Raw genomic sequence first — 19,428 nt, forward strand, 5'->3', positions numbered from 1 at the left:
ATTTATTCTAATTTATGGAAGAAAGAAATAATTTGCGGAGCAGTATATTTATTAAGGTTACATATTTGTACAAAAGAATGTAAATACAATCGGGTCTGTCTTCAGAAAGGACGTGCTTTTAGCCACAAATTACACTGCTTCTTTTCGCTGTCTTTCATGCAGAATCCTGGTTTTGTTTTGATACATGAAATACCTGAAACAAAAATCCAAAAATATTTAAAATGTTACATTTTAAAATATTTAACATTTTTTAGATTAAATGGACAAAATCTGTTCGGTCAGGTATGGACTTTTGGGTTTCTGGTAGAAAAATGATGAATTAAAAAAAAAGTGTTTGTTGATGCTGAACAACTCGAAATGTATTACTATGCAAAAGTAAGTGGGTACCCACTGGCGTTCGAGGTACCATGGGGTACCTAATATGTCTGCATTTTTAGATATGTGGAAATATATGTCTCTAAAATGTAAAGAACTGATATCTGTTTAGTACAGAAAACCGCAACTCGGTAAGCCTTATGGATACCGAGGTATGGGAAAATAAAGGACAACACCATAGAAGTGTGAGTTTTGCGTACTAGATTGTGCAGTTTCGAAAACGTAATTACTGAGGGCTATCAACAACCTCAAAAGTAGTTTCAATTCAATACACTACACACACGTCCTTATGGGGGTTTTCGGGTACTATGGCATTCGCAGACCTCCCATTTCTAAACATTCTAAAATATATCTTAATAAACTTATAAAGAACGTTACAGGTGTGTGTTTACCGAAACCGCAAGTCGGTATGTTTAACAGTTACCGAAATATGGTGAAATAAATAGGAACACCATAGGTATGTGGGGCTTCCATACTTGACAGTAGTTTAGAAAATTAATGAAAATATGACTAATGGCTATCAAGATATTGTCAAATAAAGGGAGGACCCACACAGTTATGGGGTTTTCGTGTTAGGTGGTGAAATTTCCGAAATCGATCATGAAATCTGAATAAGCACCAGTAGCAATTTCATCCTAAAGTAACTGGGTATTTCCATGGGGTTTTAGAACATCATGGGTCTAAAAAGATTAAGTTTTAAAAGCTTTGGAAAATATAATTTGACATTTGTAAAGAGTATTAGAAAAGAGAATAGAGTTACCCAAAACTTCCAGCCAGTACATCTTACAGCTAGAGAGACACCGTGAAATAAAAGAGTATTAGATCTTGAAATTTCATAAAACAACTTTTGATCTTAATAAAAGTTAAATAAGATGGTACTTATATGGGTTAAGTGAGTACCTCACACTCGTCAGGGCAATTCCGATCGAAAGATTAATTCAGCTCGAAGTTTTCTTCGGGTAAATCCAAGCGTGATAATTCCTAGCGTACAAAAAGAATGAAAATTCTTTGTCAATATCTAATATAGCAACCGAGATATAAGTAATTATGTATTTTACGAGGTCGTAAAAATGGAGACCCACATGGATTTGTACTGTTGAGTCTTTGCTGTAAGAAGAAGAAATTTCAGAAAACTACCGTATACACCTTAATAGACAATTAAATGGGTGGAGGCACGGTGGCTTAGTGGTAGAGTGCGTACCTTTGGTGTATTGGGTCCCTGGTTTGATCCGTGTCCAAGTCAGTTTGTAGTCGACATTGTATTCGTGGGTATTCTCGGTGTACTCCTTTCCTCCCACCTTTACACTCCATCAATTCTATCATCAACATTCACTTGCCTTAATTTCATTTTAAAAATAAATGGGCAGTTAAGTGTGATCGTATCTCTGTGGATTAAGAGAATACTCCAGTGTAGTTTCTGCAAAACATACTAGGTACACACCCCACCACTAAGTTACTGTGTCCTCACTGATTTAATTGCATATTAAGGTATATACAGTAGGTTTTTGAATTTCTTTCTTATAGCAAAGACCCAGAAGTACAAATCCTTAAAGATCTCTATTTTTACGTCATAAAATAAATGACTCGTTATATTTTGGTTACTATATTAGATATTCACAGGGAATTTTCACTCTTTTACACAGCTCGATGAACCTTTGGAACTGCCTGAAGAAAACCTAGAACTAATCTTTCCATCGAAATTGTACTGAGGTACTTACTTAACCCATAGAAATACCATCTTATTTAATTTTGTTGGGACCAATAATTTTTCCGAAGTTTCAACATCTCATACTCTTTTATTTCACGGTGTTTCTCTATATGTTAGATGTACTAGCTGCAAGTTTTAGGTAAATACATATTTCTAATACTCTTTACAAATGTCAAGTTATATTTTCAAAAGCTTTTAAAATTTAATCTTGGTAGACTGTAAGATGTTCTAACACCCCATGGAAATATCTAATTACTTGAAGATGGAATTGCTACTGGTGTTTATTAACTTTCCATGACCGGTTTCGGAAATTTTATCATCTAATACGAAAATCCCATACCTGTATTGGTCCTCTCTTTATTTGATAATATCTTGATAGCCGTTAGTCATATTTGAATTCATTTTCCAAATTGTACCTTCAAGTATGCAAGCCCCACATACATATCGTGTCGCTCTTTATTTTCCCATGTCTCGGTATCCGTAAGGCTTACCGAGTTGCAGTTTTCGGTAAACAAATATCAGTTCTTTACATTTTAGACACATGTATTTCCATATATCTAAAATGCAGAAATTAGGTACCGCATAGTACCCCTCTACCCCATTGGGGTACCCACTTACTTTTGCATACCAGGGTAAAAACACCAGTGGTCGTTACTTTAAGGTTGAAAACATACTCTTTTGTCTCTTCTGTGAGCACCGTGAATCGGTCGGAGCTGTACCATAGTTGGAAAGAGACACTGATCCTTCCTATATATGACCATGTAGTCAGAATTCAAAATCGAATAGCCTTTGAAGGAAAAACAATATTTTAAAATCCCTTGTATTGCACCGGTAGTAGTCATCTCAAAATCGAAATGTTCCAGTGGTAGTTAGGGTTTTGTACCAGTGTTCGTCACTCAAATAACTTGACATAATTTATTCAGAAACGCACTGTTTATCAGTTTAAAATTAAGAATAGAGTATAAAGTACTAATCTTAATAACTGTGCATCACTTTTGGCACTCAAGAAAGAAAATAAAAAAGTTTTTACATACTTTTTAAAGCAATTTCAGTAAGAAAAATGTTAACTGAATTCAAAAGTTAACTGTATATTATTTTAACGTTAAGAGTACAATATTAATTACTATGTTTAATAACTATAGTGACTTTAAGCACTCAAGAATGAAAATAAACATGTTTGTACATACATTTTTAATACAATTTGAGAAACAAAATAAGTTAACCGAATTCAAAACTTAATTATATATCACCTTAAGATTAAGAATGGACAATAAAATACTGAGGTTAATAATAATGCATTAGTGAAGAATGAAAACAAAAATGTTTTTAACTACCTATATTGTATTTACATGTTGTTATTTCTCATTAACATGCTTTTTGATAACGCACGATATGGGCTAGGGGTACGCACGAGAAATGATTTGAGACTGTCACCTCTCGCAAAGGTGTCGCGAAAGTTGTCTCGTCTCGAAAACTGTATCTGTTTCTATTGGAAGAGCTATGTCTCGTCTCGAATTTCGTAACAAAAATTCGTTACACATGCAGTTTTGTGTAAAAAGTGAAATGTATAAATACAGGAGAGAAAACATTGCAGACAAACATTATGTTAGTATATTGAACATACTTTTTTGTATGTGGTGCAAAATATCTTCATCTATGGGGTTACTTTGCACCAAAGTTTATATGAAATGAAATCTTTGAGTTTTACGTTCCACGATTTTGCCGGGTATGCTAAAGGAGACTATAATCATGAGAATGAATGAAATAGTAGAATGAAAACTGTGAGAGAAAACGGGAAAACCCCGAGAAAACCACACACAGTGTTTGTCCAACACAAAGCCCATTTGGCACGTGCTGGGATCGATCCAGGAACTCCACGCAGGAGAGGTGAACGCTCCATCACTGAGCTACCACGTCCCCAAAAACACAACCTCAGAATATACTTCATATAGAGTAGAAATGAAATGAAATCTTTGAGTTTTACGTCCCACGATTATGCCGGTTAGGCTAAAGGAGACGGTGATGATGAGTAATGAATGAAATGGTGGAATCAAGAAAGTGGGAGGAAACGGGACAACCCCGAGAAAACCCACGCACACGGTGTTTGTCCACCACAAAGTTCACTTGGCGGGGATTGGGATCGAACCCAGGACCCCAAGCACCAGAGGTGAACGCTCCACCACTGAGCTACCGCGACCCCTCATATACAGTAGAAGTAACAAGATGTAAAAAAAAAAAAAAAATGGCCCGTCTGGAGGACATGTAAGCTAAACACCAATACAATTGTTACAGATTTATTTACTTGCACTGTTTAGGCTGAACATCGCAACACCAATATCATTATGTCACATCCTTTCAAAAGTATGCTAACTGCAACGTAGACCTGCTTTGCTTCGTAATGTCCAAATAGTTGATTACTGTGCTCGAAAGCAGGCAAGTAGCATACAAATTTATGATGTTGAAGGCGTTATTTTTCACAGCTATGGAGAAAAGACATGAAAACGAAAAATAAAAATAAATCTTTGTTTTACTTCCTACGGTTATGCTATGTATGCTGACAGTCACAAATGAGTATTGAAAATTGATGATCTTGGAATACGATTTGGTGGAATAATGAGGGGGGGGGAATAGACATTGATTAAATATAAAATTGAAAAGAAATAAGGGCCTGACGCTCAAATATTTATCTATCTGGCAGCCATCTTGATCCCTCTAAAATATCATGAAGTACTTGATTGATTCTAAACCCAATAATAGTAATAGTAATTATAACAATAAACACAGAATATACCTAGATATACTTTACGCACCTTGAAGTGTAGAAATTAATGATTGCAATCCTCAGCATTCCAATAGTTCTTTGGTTTCTCCAAATGAAGATTCGGACATCGGTTTTCTTCTCAAGCAATAATGGGGTACAATAATCAGTTGCAGTCCAAAGCCAAGTCACTAAGTTAAGCATGAATATAAAAGATTTTGTGTTAAATATTTCAATGTAAATTTCATGAAATAGAATTTATTAGTTAGTTACATACAAACTCTTACGCATGTAAGTCAGAATCTACTTGTAATAACTTGTAAATTTAAACAAACTAAATTATATCTACAGTTATAGGGACATCAAACATATATTCCATAAGATATATAGGGTGTCTCAAAAGTCCCCTGACATTAAGTAACTCGATTATTATCAGAGTTACAACAAAATGTAATTGGGAAACCGTCTCCAAATATGATGTTTCCAATGTAAGTTGAAGGAATTTTCAAAATCGGATGAGCCGTTTGGCTGTACACTCTTTATGCGTCCAATGTTAAATGAAAATGCAACGTTGCCATTTACCTGGACCCACAACATAAGTGAATGAAGTTACTGATTTTTACGCTAACATGTCGATGGCTAGCCCCCATTTCAAACAGTAACTTCATTCACATATGTTGTGGGTCCAGGTAAATGGTAACATTGCATTTTCATTCCACATTGGGCGCATAAAGAGTACAGCCCAAACGGCTCCTCCGATTTAAAAAGTGTTCACTTTAGAATGAAAACAACATATTTAGAAATGGTTTTTCCTCTTACGTTTTGTTGTAACGTCAGAGGACTTTCGAAACACCCTGTATACATCATACGAAGTTCCTTTCTAAATTCTACACGGGTGTAGTTTAATTGAATGTGAGATGGGTGATACACATTAGGCCGTTTGGAAATACTCTCACAGACGGCCGCCATTTTGGATTAAATTTGTTTGTTATAAACTGGTGAGTAATGTGATATATATATGGCCACAGGCTAGAATTTTCTCAGTATGTCAAATATGCAATCAGATTCCATGGAGCTTAATTTGGTGAAAAGTTATTGCCAATTGAACGTTGTATTTACCTCTTTCTTCTAGATGTAGAACCATACCGTTAGCACGTGAGGAATGCATCGAAATATTCAAACTGTGGAGCGGGAGGAGTGCCTGTACAGTGGTTACCGATTGCAAACAGAATCATCCACAATGTGACTGTGTTACATGTTGCAGTGTCACAGTAATTAACTAAATTTGAGGAGACGGGCACATTCGTGAACATACGTCGTAGCGGACGATCGTAGAGAGCTACAGATGAAGCAACGCCTACGGCAGTGCTGACTTCTTTCTCGATGTGGCCCCAGAGGAGCACACGTCATTTATTAATGCAATGTGGGTTGAGTCATAGGGTCTGCGCGTGTATAAGTGCATCCGTACAAGGTGCAAATGAAGCAACATCTCCACGAGAACGATGTTGATCGCCAAGTGCAGTGAGTAATTATGGTTAACATTTTTATGCAAATACTCTTTTCAGATGAAGCTGACCTCTACGTAAATGGGAAGGTTAATAGGCAGAACATGCACAATTGGTCACCTGACAACCCCGCGTGCAAGACCCCTCCAACATGACCAGCGCAAAGAAAATTAATTATGTTGTTGGCAGACAAATGAGGAATACGTCTAATCAGTCACTTTTTCATTCCATAAAATTAACTGCGGAATAATACCTCACGCTCGTTCGTACAGGGATAGATATTGCGAGCTGCGATGCCCGAGGATGGTACATTCTCGCAGTTTTTTCAACACCATGGCGCTTTCTTCATTATGGATTCGTATTGCGTCACTACTTGAACAATTTTCTAGAACATGGGTTGATCGACGAGAGGCAGTTGAATGGCTGCTCGATCACCGGACCTAACGCTGTTCAATTTCTAGCTAAGTGGAAAAGTTAAGGTTATGGTTTGTGCAGTAAATATTCATAATTTTTATCATCTAGAACAAAGTATCGCCATCGTCTGTGCACAAATTTGACCCTATATCCTACTTTGTGTCCACAGCAATTGGAAGAAGCTTCTGCAAATGTTTATTGCTCAGTAGGAACATGTAGAACATATACTATAACCAGGGGTAAAAGTGGACCTGAAAAGGTGGGGGGACGGTAGGTAGCGGCATCACTCCACGCCGTTCCTCCTGCCTATCTCTGCCCATTGTACCATTTTAGGATCTGGGGGACGTCCTACATATTTTTCGAGGTGGGGAACTGCGTCCCCCGCGTTCCCCCTAGCTTTTACCCCTGACTATAACAGGGAAATGTGTTCGAAGTGGGAAAAATCAGAGGCGGTGTGTTTTATTACGATTTTGACTCGACATATCGGCTATCTAAATGTTCAAATGCAGTGAGGTGTGAAGCCTACAAGATTGCATTTCTATTTACATAATGTCTGAAAACCACTGGAAAGCTTCTTTTAGTTACGGAGAAAAAACGGAGACTGATCCATCCATCGTGAACAACTTTCTGGAAAAAAATAAATAAAAATAGCCCTTACCTTGTATCAGAGAATTATACACGAAAGTGCTCAAAAACCGACTTTCAATATTAACAATTTCCAGCGGGAAAACTCCTGGACCACACACTCGAATGAGGGGTATTTCAAACTCCCGTAAGATCTGCCCCCACAGCAATCCCCTAAATCCGCCCATGCTCAAAATACGACGCTTATAAGAATTCAGACAAGACGACACATACATACATACGAAAGAAACAATTCAATACGGCACATCAACATATAAACTAGATGAACTTCTTTGAAAACACCTCATTTTACAAACAAAAGGTAGAAAAAGGTAAAAATGTCAGTATTGTCAACTTAGAATCTACATAAGAAATAAAATCTTTTTATGTGCAAAGCTATTCGTCAATACGTATAAAAAAGGGATTTATTAATGGTATTTAGCATTTATTCTTCCGTGAAGGTTTATCTTGATCACTAAAAAACCAGAAACGGTATGTCTCTATCACTGGAAAAAAAAAAAAAAAAAAAAGAAGAAGGGTATGACATACCACTACATATAGTCTCACTTGGTTCACTGCCAATAACATTTCACCAGAATAAGTTACATGATATCTGATTGCATATTTGACATCCTCAGAACATTTTAGTGCATGGCCATGTATCACACTACCCACTTATCGTCCGTATTACAATTTCGAATCTAAGATGGCGACCGTCCGCGTGATGTAATCCAAAAGTATCCCTCTGGGCCTAATGTGTATCTCTTATCTCGCAATCAATGTAACTACATCCCTGTAGTTTTCAGAAAGGATGACAAGGGACTTCTGATGCATCCTGTATATAATAGTTGTATCAATAATGACGGGTATACCGGCTAGGCTAAAGGAGACGCTGATGATGATATAATGAATGAAATGGTGGAATGAAGAAAGTGGGAGGAAACGGGAGAACCCCGAGAAAACCCACTCACACGGTGTTTGTCCACCACAAAGTTTACTTGGCGCGAGCTGGGATCAAACCAAAGACCCCAAACACCAGAGGTGAACGCTCTACCACTGAGCCATCGAGGCCCGACAGGAATATTTGTTGAAGTCTACTGTCTTCTTTAGTACCAAGGTTACACAAAAATGAGCCTATGGTTTTGATGGAATTCGAACCAACATTATATGTATACTCTCTCAGCGAGAATCAAAGCTGGCACCAAGTTTACATATGCGCGCGCATTGTATTTTACTTATATAGCTCACAGAGCTATGGGCGAGCAAGCAAGGCACGTGCCCCGGGCGTGTGGTTGGAGGGGCTACTAAAAGAGAGGTTATATATTAGTACTTTTCCATTTTGGTGTTTAATACTTTTCATCAGAGTGCGAAATCATGAAATCAAAGTGGGGGAGACTGAAGGACTGAAGAGAGCGAGAGAGAGGGAAAAAAAAAGCTGCGCAGTCTTACACTTCAAAGAATTGTAGTGAAATGAGGTCAGAATTCAAGATGACATTCGGATGCTTGGCACGAAGAAAAACATTGCAAGCAATTTTGAAAAAAAAAAGAAAGAAAGAAAGAAAAAAACTTAAATAATGTGATATATTTTGTAGGCTTTGGATATGTATGTTTTAGTTGGCATCAACAATTATTGGTGTGTTTTGTCACAATTGACAGTTTAGCGAGAGACTAGGCTAACTGACAATTTTAACTTTCTGAAAGAAAAGGAAACAAATGAAAACAGCACGTTTCAAAGGATACGACTGATATTCATAGTTTGGTTTAGTATACAACAGGGGTGGATCCAGGATGGACTACTGGGGGGCGGTGGGTTGTAATGCCACTACTTACAAGATAGAGCTACTTTTAAGAGATTCAACTCTGGGTGGGTTTTATTTTATATTAAAATACACAAAGTTTCCTCTTCTTGGGGGAGATAGACCCTCCCTGGATCCGCCCCTGTCTCAGGACAAGCCACACAGACAAGTGGTTGAGGCAAAGGTCAATTAATGACATTAGTATGCTGTTCCGTCAAAATCTCAATCTTGACCTGGATGTAAGTTAGCCTGGTCTCTCACTGAACCCCTCAATTGAATGTTTAATATGTAAATTAGGCACTTCTACATCACAAACAGTAAATATAACCTACCTTATTCTACGTTTTTAAATGCATTTCTACAACTGATTGTAACTTTAAAGGTTCTCGTGAAGATTAGCTGGCGGAGGTTACCTAACATAGCCATGAGTTATCAAATTAACAGTTGTGCTTCGTGGGTGATGATAATGATCCTGAGGTTAGATGTTAAATTGGACTCGAGAGCGGAACAAGGGCTGATCTTATTCGTGTCTCAGACGGGGGGCATGGAATGGAACGAATATGAAAATAAGGTTGCTGTAATAGTTTTTCATAGGGTTTGTAAGATTTTCGAAACACTTGGCATTTTTTTTATCAAGACTTGACATTTTTTAAAGATAAAAATCAAGACTTGGCAATTTCAAGTTTCATCCCCCTCCCAATCTTGTAATGCTCGCTACGCCGCTGTAAGCAATGCATATTTTCGACAATATTCGTTGTTCATCTGTTTCCGCTGGGTTCCAACGTGGTGAGCTGCATATGGGACTTTTAATAGTGTTATTATAATGAGAAAGAATTGTAAATTATGTTGATGTTCCTAAAAGAGGGAAATTGAAAGAGAAATTAAATTAAAAATAAATAAGGGAGAGAAAAGTAATTACTTGAAAATAAAAATAAAGTCTTTGAGTTTAATGTCCCACTATTATGCTGTTAGGCTAAGGGAGTCGGTGATTAAAGCAAGTTAATGATTATGGAATATTTGGTGAAATGAGAAAGTGGGAGGAAACCAAGTCCCCGAGAAAACCTACGAGCACGTATATGAAAATGAAGTAAAACATACACTGGACTATGCTTTCTTTGTCTAGCAGAGTCATAGTTTGGAATCGAAAATGTGTTTTGAATCCTTGTATTTAGAGATTAAGAGTGTAAGTAACGAAATCACTTAATACATCCATTAAGATTTCGGAAAGCGAAATCTAAATTTAGGTAAGCTAACTCCATGTACTAACTGCTTGCATCCGCTTCGTACATTGTTCGAAGGGTCACGAAGCAAATCACCTCATTTAGTCTACACATACCTAGTACTAGCGTTAATTACCTGCTTCGTTGGGTGAAAATAAGAAAACCAGTAATACATGTATGTTACGTTAGTCAGTCACTTTTTTTACTATTACGAAACGCTCTCTCATGTCGGTTATTTTCGATCATTTGTAAGATCCGTCTCCCCTCTTTCCCTCCCCAAGTTGCTTGGCTGAATTTTGATTTAAATAGTATCGGAAGTGTCACTGTCCATTTCTGCGCCCCCGAAAACAATGGATTTAGATTAGGATCAGTTCACTTAACTTAGTAAGCCTACAGCTTTGGCGCGGCTCGACTTGTTGGAAAGCAATCCAAAATCTAAACAAATATATCGATGTCATTGGGGTTTACTAAAGTGTGTCGTAAGTCAAGAAGATTGAGAATCACTGCCTCGATTATTCACTTCAATTAATCATCAAACTCCTTTAACCTGAAGTATATAATCGTGGAATGTTCAATTAAAATTATAATTTTATGGCATCTAGAAAATGCACATATCGTACATTACGTTACATTACCATTCAATCGCAATAGGTTATTACAGACATGTGGTTGGCTTGAAGCTTAGCGTCCTATTCAGCGCCAAGACTGTGTACTACCTACACCTACAGCATAATATGGAATCCTACTCGCATGATCTTCGATCAAGATTTGAATCAACGGGAGGATGAAGATTTTCCCTCTCGTCAAGTAATTTCCCCAACTCGCCAAAGAATTTCTCCCTTGCCGGGAAAATATGTTCCCTCATTTCATATTTTACATATTATATACTATATATTATATCTTGCATCACTGAGAAATAAAAGGCTTGGATTGTATATCTGAAAAGTCGCCCCCTCCCCGCAGGCACGTAGCCACGATTTCGCAATACGGGAGGTCTGTGACGAAATACTGTGGTTATCACACCAGGGGTTCGATCAATCTAAACTATTTTACTGACAACATATCCATATTGATTTGTTAGGACAATAAAATGAGGATATGTTAGTAAGTATTTTAATTAAAGAATTATGAAGAAATCTTGCGTAAAAGAATAGAAAAAAGTATTGACAAAGACATAGTCTTCCAAGGTCATTCGAACTCGGTTCTTCTCGTCTTCTTTCTATTTCTCTTATATTAGTTCAGTGCCGTCAAGAATAGCAACGAGATCTCTTTCTGGAGTAAAGACATCCTATAAAATGGATTAGTGTTGCCGCGAAATTCAAAATGGTTCATATTATTGGTAATTCTGGGCATTGCTTAAGTTCTGACAGGCTATCTGAAAGAACCGGTTTATCGATCGTCATTTGTAGTCCATACGGTTACTGGCGCAAGTCCCGGGGGGATGAGGACATGTCCCCTCCAATCTTAGAACTGGGGGGGGACTTTCCCCTCAATAATCCGATTTGAAATGCGTTTTTTGGAGAGAAATGTGATGATTTGTGTCCGATTGCCACAAAGGAAAGTAAGATGAAATTGATGTCCCCACCCCAGAATAAGCCTTAAATCTGCCCACCTCAGAATTTTGAAGACAACTCTGCTCCCCTGATCCTCCGCAGCATTGTTTTTCAACTTCATACAGTAAACCCTCGTTAACACGAATATCAAGGGACTGAAAAATCAGGAGTTCGTGTTAAAAGAATTCGTGTTAACCGGGGACACAAATTTTATTATTCGAATACATTTTCTCCATACATACACACTACAGTATACAGACTATACATACCACTACAGTATATTATGTATGTCATAGAACACACTAGAGATGGTATCGAGACGAGACTGAGTAGTCTCGGTCTCGTCTCGGTTCCAAATTCGTGACGAGACCAAGACTATTCTCTGTCTTGATACCATCTACAGAATTGTATCGAGACGAGACTGAGAGTTTCGGTCTCGTCTCGATTTCGGAAAGCACACCTCGGTCTCAAATTCGAGTTAAAATCGAGATCGAGACTAGTGTAGGTCTCGGTACCATCCTCTGAAAAGTGAAAACACTACAGTAAGTTTATTAGCCTATCTTCGAAGATTTAAAAAAAAAAAAAAAAAAAAAAGCTTCCACGCAGAAAATCCAGGTCAAGTTATAAAATTGATAACTTCGCTAGCAGGGTGAGTACCGCTTGTAACGGAAAGGTATTTATGATTGCTGTCACCAGTTTGGAGTTACAGGGGAGAGAAGATGTTTTGTCTCGAGCTGTCGCCAGCTCGTCTGCCAAGCACCTGCATGTTCAGCGCTTGACAGAGGACAGAATCAACACCTCATAAGAGGAAAGATATCTGTTTCTGGTTTTTCTTATTTACAAGGCAATTTTCGTCTGTATAAATACTGTATGACAAAAACTGATCTGGAGTGAAATCTGAAATAAGAAAAATGATGTTTAAAAAAATCAAAGGATTGGAAGTTCGTGTTAAATCAAAACCTTTACTGACTCAAGGGACTAAAAATTAGTTCGTAATTCGTGCTAACCGAAATTCGTGTTAACCGATAAAACTTCCTATAAGATAACGTACAGCGATGCCGGGACCGAAATTTTGTTCGTCCTAACCGAGTGTTCGGCTTAAGCGAGTTCGTGTTAACGAGGTTATACTGTAATTTGAACATCCTTAAAAAAATTATGAGAACTGTCTTACCCGTCCCTCCCAATGTTGAAGACAGATTTGCGCCGCTGCATACTGTTAACATGGAGCTAGATGGAATTCGGAATGTTCCGTTATAATAATATCCAATTTCAACTTGATCCGCCCCCCCCCTCCCGTTTCCTCCACACAAAGCTCCTCGTAAGAAAGAGTAACCAAAACGCTTATTGTAGCTTTATATTTTTGAGGCTGATTCATCTGTTTCTTTCTGTTTCATCTTTCCTTAATATTTTTCATTTCTGGATCCGAAGGGGGGGGGTCTGGACCCACCCCTTGGCTACGTGCCTGCTTCCCGTAAAAAGCTTCATTCGAACCCTGAATCAAACAACTCCATCTGTAAAGCAGTGCTGAGTTGATTTTAATATCCTTTTCTGCAACGAGGCTGTATGAGACGTGGACTTACTGATTAACATGGACTCCGAACCACTCCCGCCGGGAATCGAACGCGGGTTTCCCACACCAAAGGCGCGTACGCTAACCGCTTAGCCATGAAGGAGCTCATATCTATAGCAGTGTAAGCAACAACAACAACAACAAAAAGAAACACACATACATACTAGAACAACAACAACAACAAAAAGAAACACACATACATATTAGAAGTTTGCGCAATTGGGGATCAAAACATTCTCAATGAAGTATGAGAAATAGTAAACGTCAAAGTGGGCTTCTGCTTATTCCTTACTTCGTTAATACTTAATTCCTTCTAGAAATAGTGAAACAATACTATGAAGACACAGTACTTAAACATAATCGAAAGAATAAGACAAGGAAACAGAGTAATTTCCGACTAATTAAACTAGTCATATATACTATACCTAACTGTTACATTGTATTTCTTACCATATTACGAAAGCGATATAACTTTTTTACCAGCCATAGAAGCTGGACGCAATCCAATACTGCAATTTAGACGCTGTAACGAAAGCTGCAAGTCAAACGTCTGACACTCAACTGTGTAATAGCTGTTTCAAGCGGCCTACAACTTATGACCTTGAAACTATGTGCTAGTAACCAAATTAATGCCAAGGTACGATACAAACACCCCAACTTGCCACAATGACGTCAACACAAGGAAAAAAAGAAAAACATCTAATTTTTGGTTCGAAAATTATGAAACAATAATAATAATAATATAATTCTCAGGAACTCAAACATTAGTTAACTAGAGAACATAACAAGCAAAACAAAACAAAACAAAACAAAACAAAAAGAATCTTAAACGTGAGCTCTCCCTGACTGCTGTTTTTAAATTTCAGTGAGTCTGTAAAATATGTTTTGTTTTATTGTTAAAAAACAAAAAGAAAAAGAAAAATAAAGAAAGAAAGGAAATAAATTTTGTTGCAAATATCCTAGTAAAAATAGGTTTCCTAGACACAAGTGGCTCCGCGTAGCGTAGTTGCTAACGCTCTCGCCTTCGGTACGAGCGGACCCAGGTTCGATTCCGGTAGGGGCACTCGGTCGAAAAAGTATCAGAAGCTTTTAAGTCCAGACATCCTGAATGAGGCTTTCTTGGGTTTTCCTCATTTCATACCAGGCAAATGCCGGGTAGTACCCAACATATAGGTCCCAGGCCGTTTGCTTCCTTCCCTTTCCCCGGATAGTGTGCTCACCGAGGGACGTCATAACTCACATGTGACGGGCTAACAAGGTCATTGATGCCGAAAGCCCAGAAATCTAAATCCTAAATCTTCACTACACAAGAAAATGTTCGCGCTGAAAACGGTTTCTTAGCAATTATGTTAAGCAGTCCTGTAGTAAATCTCCATCAAGTAATAAACCGTCACATATAAAAAGGAAAGAATAAACACATAACATTCATTTTGCGTACCTTGAAATGTAAAAAGTTACAAAACATTAATATTCAAAGATTTCTCAAAATTCAGATTAACCCATTTCTTTCTCCTCAACCATTAACGAGTTACAATAGTAAGAATTGTGGTCATAAATCACATTACTTGTTTAGTACTATATTAAAGCAAGTTATACTAAAGGAATATATAATTAATGGAATATTTAACTAAAGTGATAATTTACTATTGCACTTACCCAGGCTTCTTTCCTTCCGCTCTTCTTTTCCGTTTGTAAACAACCTCGTTTATAAACCAGCTCGCACGCATACGACAGTTGTTTCATGACGTCATCTATGGTGCAAGAAAGAGGTGTCTATAGGCGGTCAGGACCTCACACACAGATGGACGTATATAACATATAGCTGAAGTATTTAACATACGTATACGTATATAAAATACGGAAGATTGTTAGATATCAGACATCCTGCAGCGACATGATATAACATCCAAGCGCGTTAAAGGCAGTAGCTGTGTAGCATATGGATAAAGTACGCTCCGTACAGATTTCCTTAGTAAACATAACGAATCCTTGTATTTGTACAATATACCGCTGTCCGGATAATGGATTTTTCTCAGTGTAGAACAATATAATAAGAGAACCTCTTCGTAAATAATTTTTACCCCCACAAGTTTCAAAATAATGGTAAATAGGGTTGCCAATTCTGGAAAATAAAAACAACGGCATCCCTTCAAAATTCCCATATGATATAGGTCTAAGTGTGAAGTTTCTCTACTCGGACTCATCCATGGGAAGGAAATGTACTATCGTGGGCAAAAGTGTATTATCACCTGTATTTTGCATATCTTTAGTACATTCACTAAGAAGTTTTACAGATAATTATATTGTGCTATAAATAAAAACTGAAATCGGCATTAATCACTTTATTGCATTTAGCAGTAGTTACCACTTCTTTAAAATTATCGAAACAGATGAACAAACGTATATTAATCTTTACGTGACAATTTTGGATTTGAAAAATGAAATTTATTCTTTAAGTTTATACTTCAACTACAGGAAATTGCTTTAAGAAGTCTTTTTTCACTCTCAACAAATGCATAAAATGCCTTACAAGTACAAATTTTCCCTGATACAGTTCATGTCATATCTTTAAAATTATCTAAACACATGAACTAAATATGTTAATCGTTGATAGACGGTGAAAGGTGGCTGTTTTAGATTTACAGAATGAAAGTTACGTTTTAAATCTATACTTCGAACTGGATGAAATTGCTTCGAACTAGATTCAAATTTGAAAAAACTGGTCATAAAGGGGCTGGTAAGAAGTTTGTACCGGTCACCGGTTTTAATCAAAATAACAGCAATATTTCCGGCCAGACCGGTCAAAAACCGGCCAGTTGCAACCCTAATGATAAAACAGAGGAAAATGTTAAAATGTAGGCTCACCAGTGGTCTAGTGTTGGTAGAAAGTAGGTACTTCAAAATAAAGTGCTTTTGATATATTTATTACAAAGTGCAATTTGACGTCCGCTGTGTGACGTAATCATTGACGGGGAGTTAAATGACAATGATAAACATTGGATCGACTTGTGGCTCAAGGGACTTAGCACTTTATTTTATAGCACTTTCTAATCTCTAGTTTCTTATTAAATCCACATTTTTGAATACTTTCTTCTATTTCTTACTTTCAATTTAATTAAAAATAGTCTAAATTCTAATGACCTTTACAATTTAATGTCACTGAAATGAAATCTTTGCGTTTTACGTCCCACGGTTATGCCGGTTAGGCTAAAGGAGACGGTGATGATGAGAAATGAATGAAAATGGTGGAATGAAAAAAGTGGGAGGAAACGGGAGAACCCCGAGGAAACCCACGCACAAAAATTATTAACTTTATTAACGTCACTAGAGTTAATCAAGTTAATAATTTTAAGTTTATTTATTTATAATATTCTTTATTTCTTTCTGTATGAAGTTTCTACAATGTGTACGTAAAACTGGTCTAGAAATTGAAGTCCTGAGAATAGAACCATACCTAAATTTCCAATTCTCAAGCTAGTGCCAGTTCATTCGTGGTTGGTTGGTTGTTGAAGTTTAGGGCCTGTTTTCAGCACTGAGAATATATGGGACTTGGACCTACAGTTCAATATAAAATCCGAACTATGTAATGTTCAAAGTTCTCATATCGGGCAAAACCGACATTCTATGCAGCAAAAGTGCACGAACTAGCCACTAGACCAACGGGAAGTTCATTCCTACAAAACTTGTTGCTATCACAGGCCGAAATAGGTTTTTGCAGTAGTCCAATTCAATGCATAGAATTTCGACAAAGACTTATGAATCCTGGCTTTGAATCCCATCTAAGGATGTGGAAAGTTGAGAAAATTCAAACCCTGGAACCTCCCGATTGGACAGATAGAATATTGGCCATTTAATTTTATTCTATTAGTGTGCATTGGCCAAAATCACATAAGAAGACAATTTTTGTGTGTAAAATTCAAAAATAAAGGGGCGGCGCAGGCGAACATACTGGTAAGCGCCATTTCCGGTGAAATTGACTTGTTTAGGCGGAATGGATTGTAATCGTACCACAGAAGAGTATGTAGGTAGTTTTATTTCGGAAACGTACCTGTAGGAGGCAGGAAAATCTTTGTTTGGCATGTGTAATTGCATTGAATCGCATGGAAATGGTCAACCGTCTTTTTCAGTTTAGTTGAAAGTTAGAAAATGTGATACACCATTATCTTCGCCCGAGCCGCTTAAAAAAAAAAAAAAAAAAAATCCCTCTCTCTCTCACACACACACACACATACCTACATAAATAAATAAACAGAAAAAAACAAAAAAAAATAAATTCGGATTATCCATATGTCGGTAAGGACGACAATCTTAAACAAATAAATAAAAACTTATCTCTATAACAATTGCAGCATCTCAAACAAAGGGTTTCGCAAAGGGCCTGAATTATCTGACAATTTAGTAAATAACGTAAAATACTTTAGACTTTGAAAGCAAATACATTCTTTCATAAAAGAGCCGCTATTGTTAATGAGTTTTCTTTTACAACTTCTAAATATTTACTTAAAGTTTTGTTATTCTTATATATATTACTGTTCTAATATCTATCCTGTTTTCTTTACTAGCGTTCTTGATTTGTATGTTACACAGTATGAAGTGAATTTTCAGTAGAACTGTAAAAATAAAATAAAATGAAATAAAATAAAATAACGAAAAAAATACGTAGTACGTTCCGCAATAGCCATGAGATTCGATTGTTGGGCGTGGCATAGTGTCTTCGCTTGTGGAAAAAAAATAAAATACAAAACAAGTAAAAAGTATTGGAATTCAACGAAGAGCTATAATTCGTTTATTATCAAACTAAACTTTGTAGTTTATCATCCTACAAGAACCCTCCCCGTTGGTCTAAACTAAGAGTGACCAGAGCACACGCATTTTGTACACATGGTCGCGGGTTCGATTCCCAGTGGGAGAGCGTTAAGCCCTTCACAGTAGTTCGGTTCCCACTTTAAACTGCTTTAAACTGTAGATGCACATCTCATATAGCTAAACTTAAACAAAATTCAATTTTTAAAGGCTTTGATCTACTATAAACTTCTCAAAATTCTGTGTTATACTAAGAAATTATTTTTAGTGCAGTTATTTCTGACTTTCGCACAGCTCGTCACTTTTTAAATCGAGTTAGCTGTGAAATTGTTGTACCTCGCAGAGAATTGAACTCGGGATTTTAAGCAATAAAAGTTCTTTTCAGCATATCCTTATCTATCCATTTAAAAGTATGATTATACAAAAAGTGTTTGAGCACTGAACAGGGTAGATTTAAGATCTAATGTAATCGCTTCTTAAGGGAGAGTTCCTAGGTTCGAATTCCACAGCTGGCTCCTACAAAGTTTTTCGTACACTTTTCCTTCAGCCACATGACACGAATGGTAGTATGCTATTTTTTAAAACTATGCTCTGACAGACTTTTCGCAAAATTACTTTCCATGTTTTGATGATAGTTGTAGTCAGTGTAAAATATGGAATTATGTAATTACAGTAGAGCGTCGATTATCCGAACGTCGGTCAACCGAACGACCGCTTAACCGAACTGTGTACTCGCTCGCACCTGTTACTCTCCCACCCTACCGTCCATCATCCCCCTCACTCCCAAACCAAGTTTCCCACAGTAGTCGCCGCACTGAGCCACCGCTGGCGGAACATTGCTTCTAATGGGGCCTTCATAAGGCGCTGCTGACCGGCCAAGCCGCCAGTCGCTGTGTTTCAACAATCAGCACACTTCTGTCGGTTTGGCACTGGCTGTAGAAGTACAGTCCAGTACAGTGCAGTGCAGTACAGTACAGTACAGTACAGTTCGATTATCCGAACAAACCAGTTTTCCGAACACCCATGTCCCCCAATTACTTCGGATAATCGACGCTCTACTGTAATTAATATTAATAATTTAAAATTAATATTTTTAGATTAA

The 19,428-nt window shown here is 37.2% G+C and overlaps 1 protein-coding gene and 1 long non-coding RNA gene across 2 annotated transcripts in view; both read right to left on the reverse strand.

Annotated features, from left to right (window-relative positions):
• The window catches only part of LOC145666850 (homeodomain-only protein-like), an 88,830-nt gene that overhangs the window by 31,195 nt on the left and 38,207 nt on the right, over positions 1-19,428 (reverse strand). The gene's annotated exons all lie outside the window — the stretch shown is intronic.
• LOC145667131 (uncharacterized) lies at positions 41-17,603 on the reverse strand. Its single transcript, XR_014127870.1, has 4 exons — positions 17,572-17,603; positions 15,180-15,223; positions 4,894-5,032; positions 41-193 (listed from the first exon to the last, which is right to left on the reverse strand). It is a non-coding gene; the product is annotated as an uncharacterized LOC145667131 (long non-coding RNA).

The sequence above is a fragment of the Thermobia domestica genome, chromosome 12 (assembly GCF_964235325.1).
Source record: "Thermobia domestica chromosome 12, izTheDome1.hap1.1, whole genome shotgun sequence".
NCBI lineage: Eukaryota > Metazoa > Arthropoda > Insecta > Zygentoma > Lepismatidae > Thermobia > Thermobia domestica.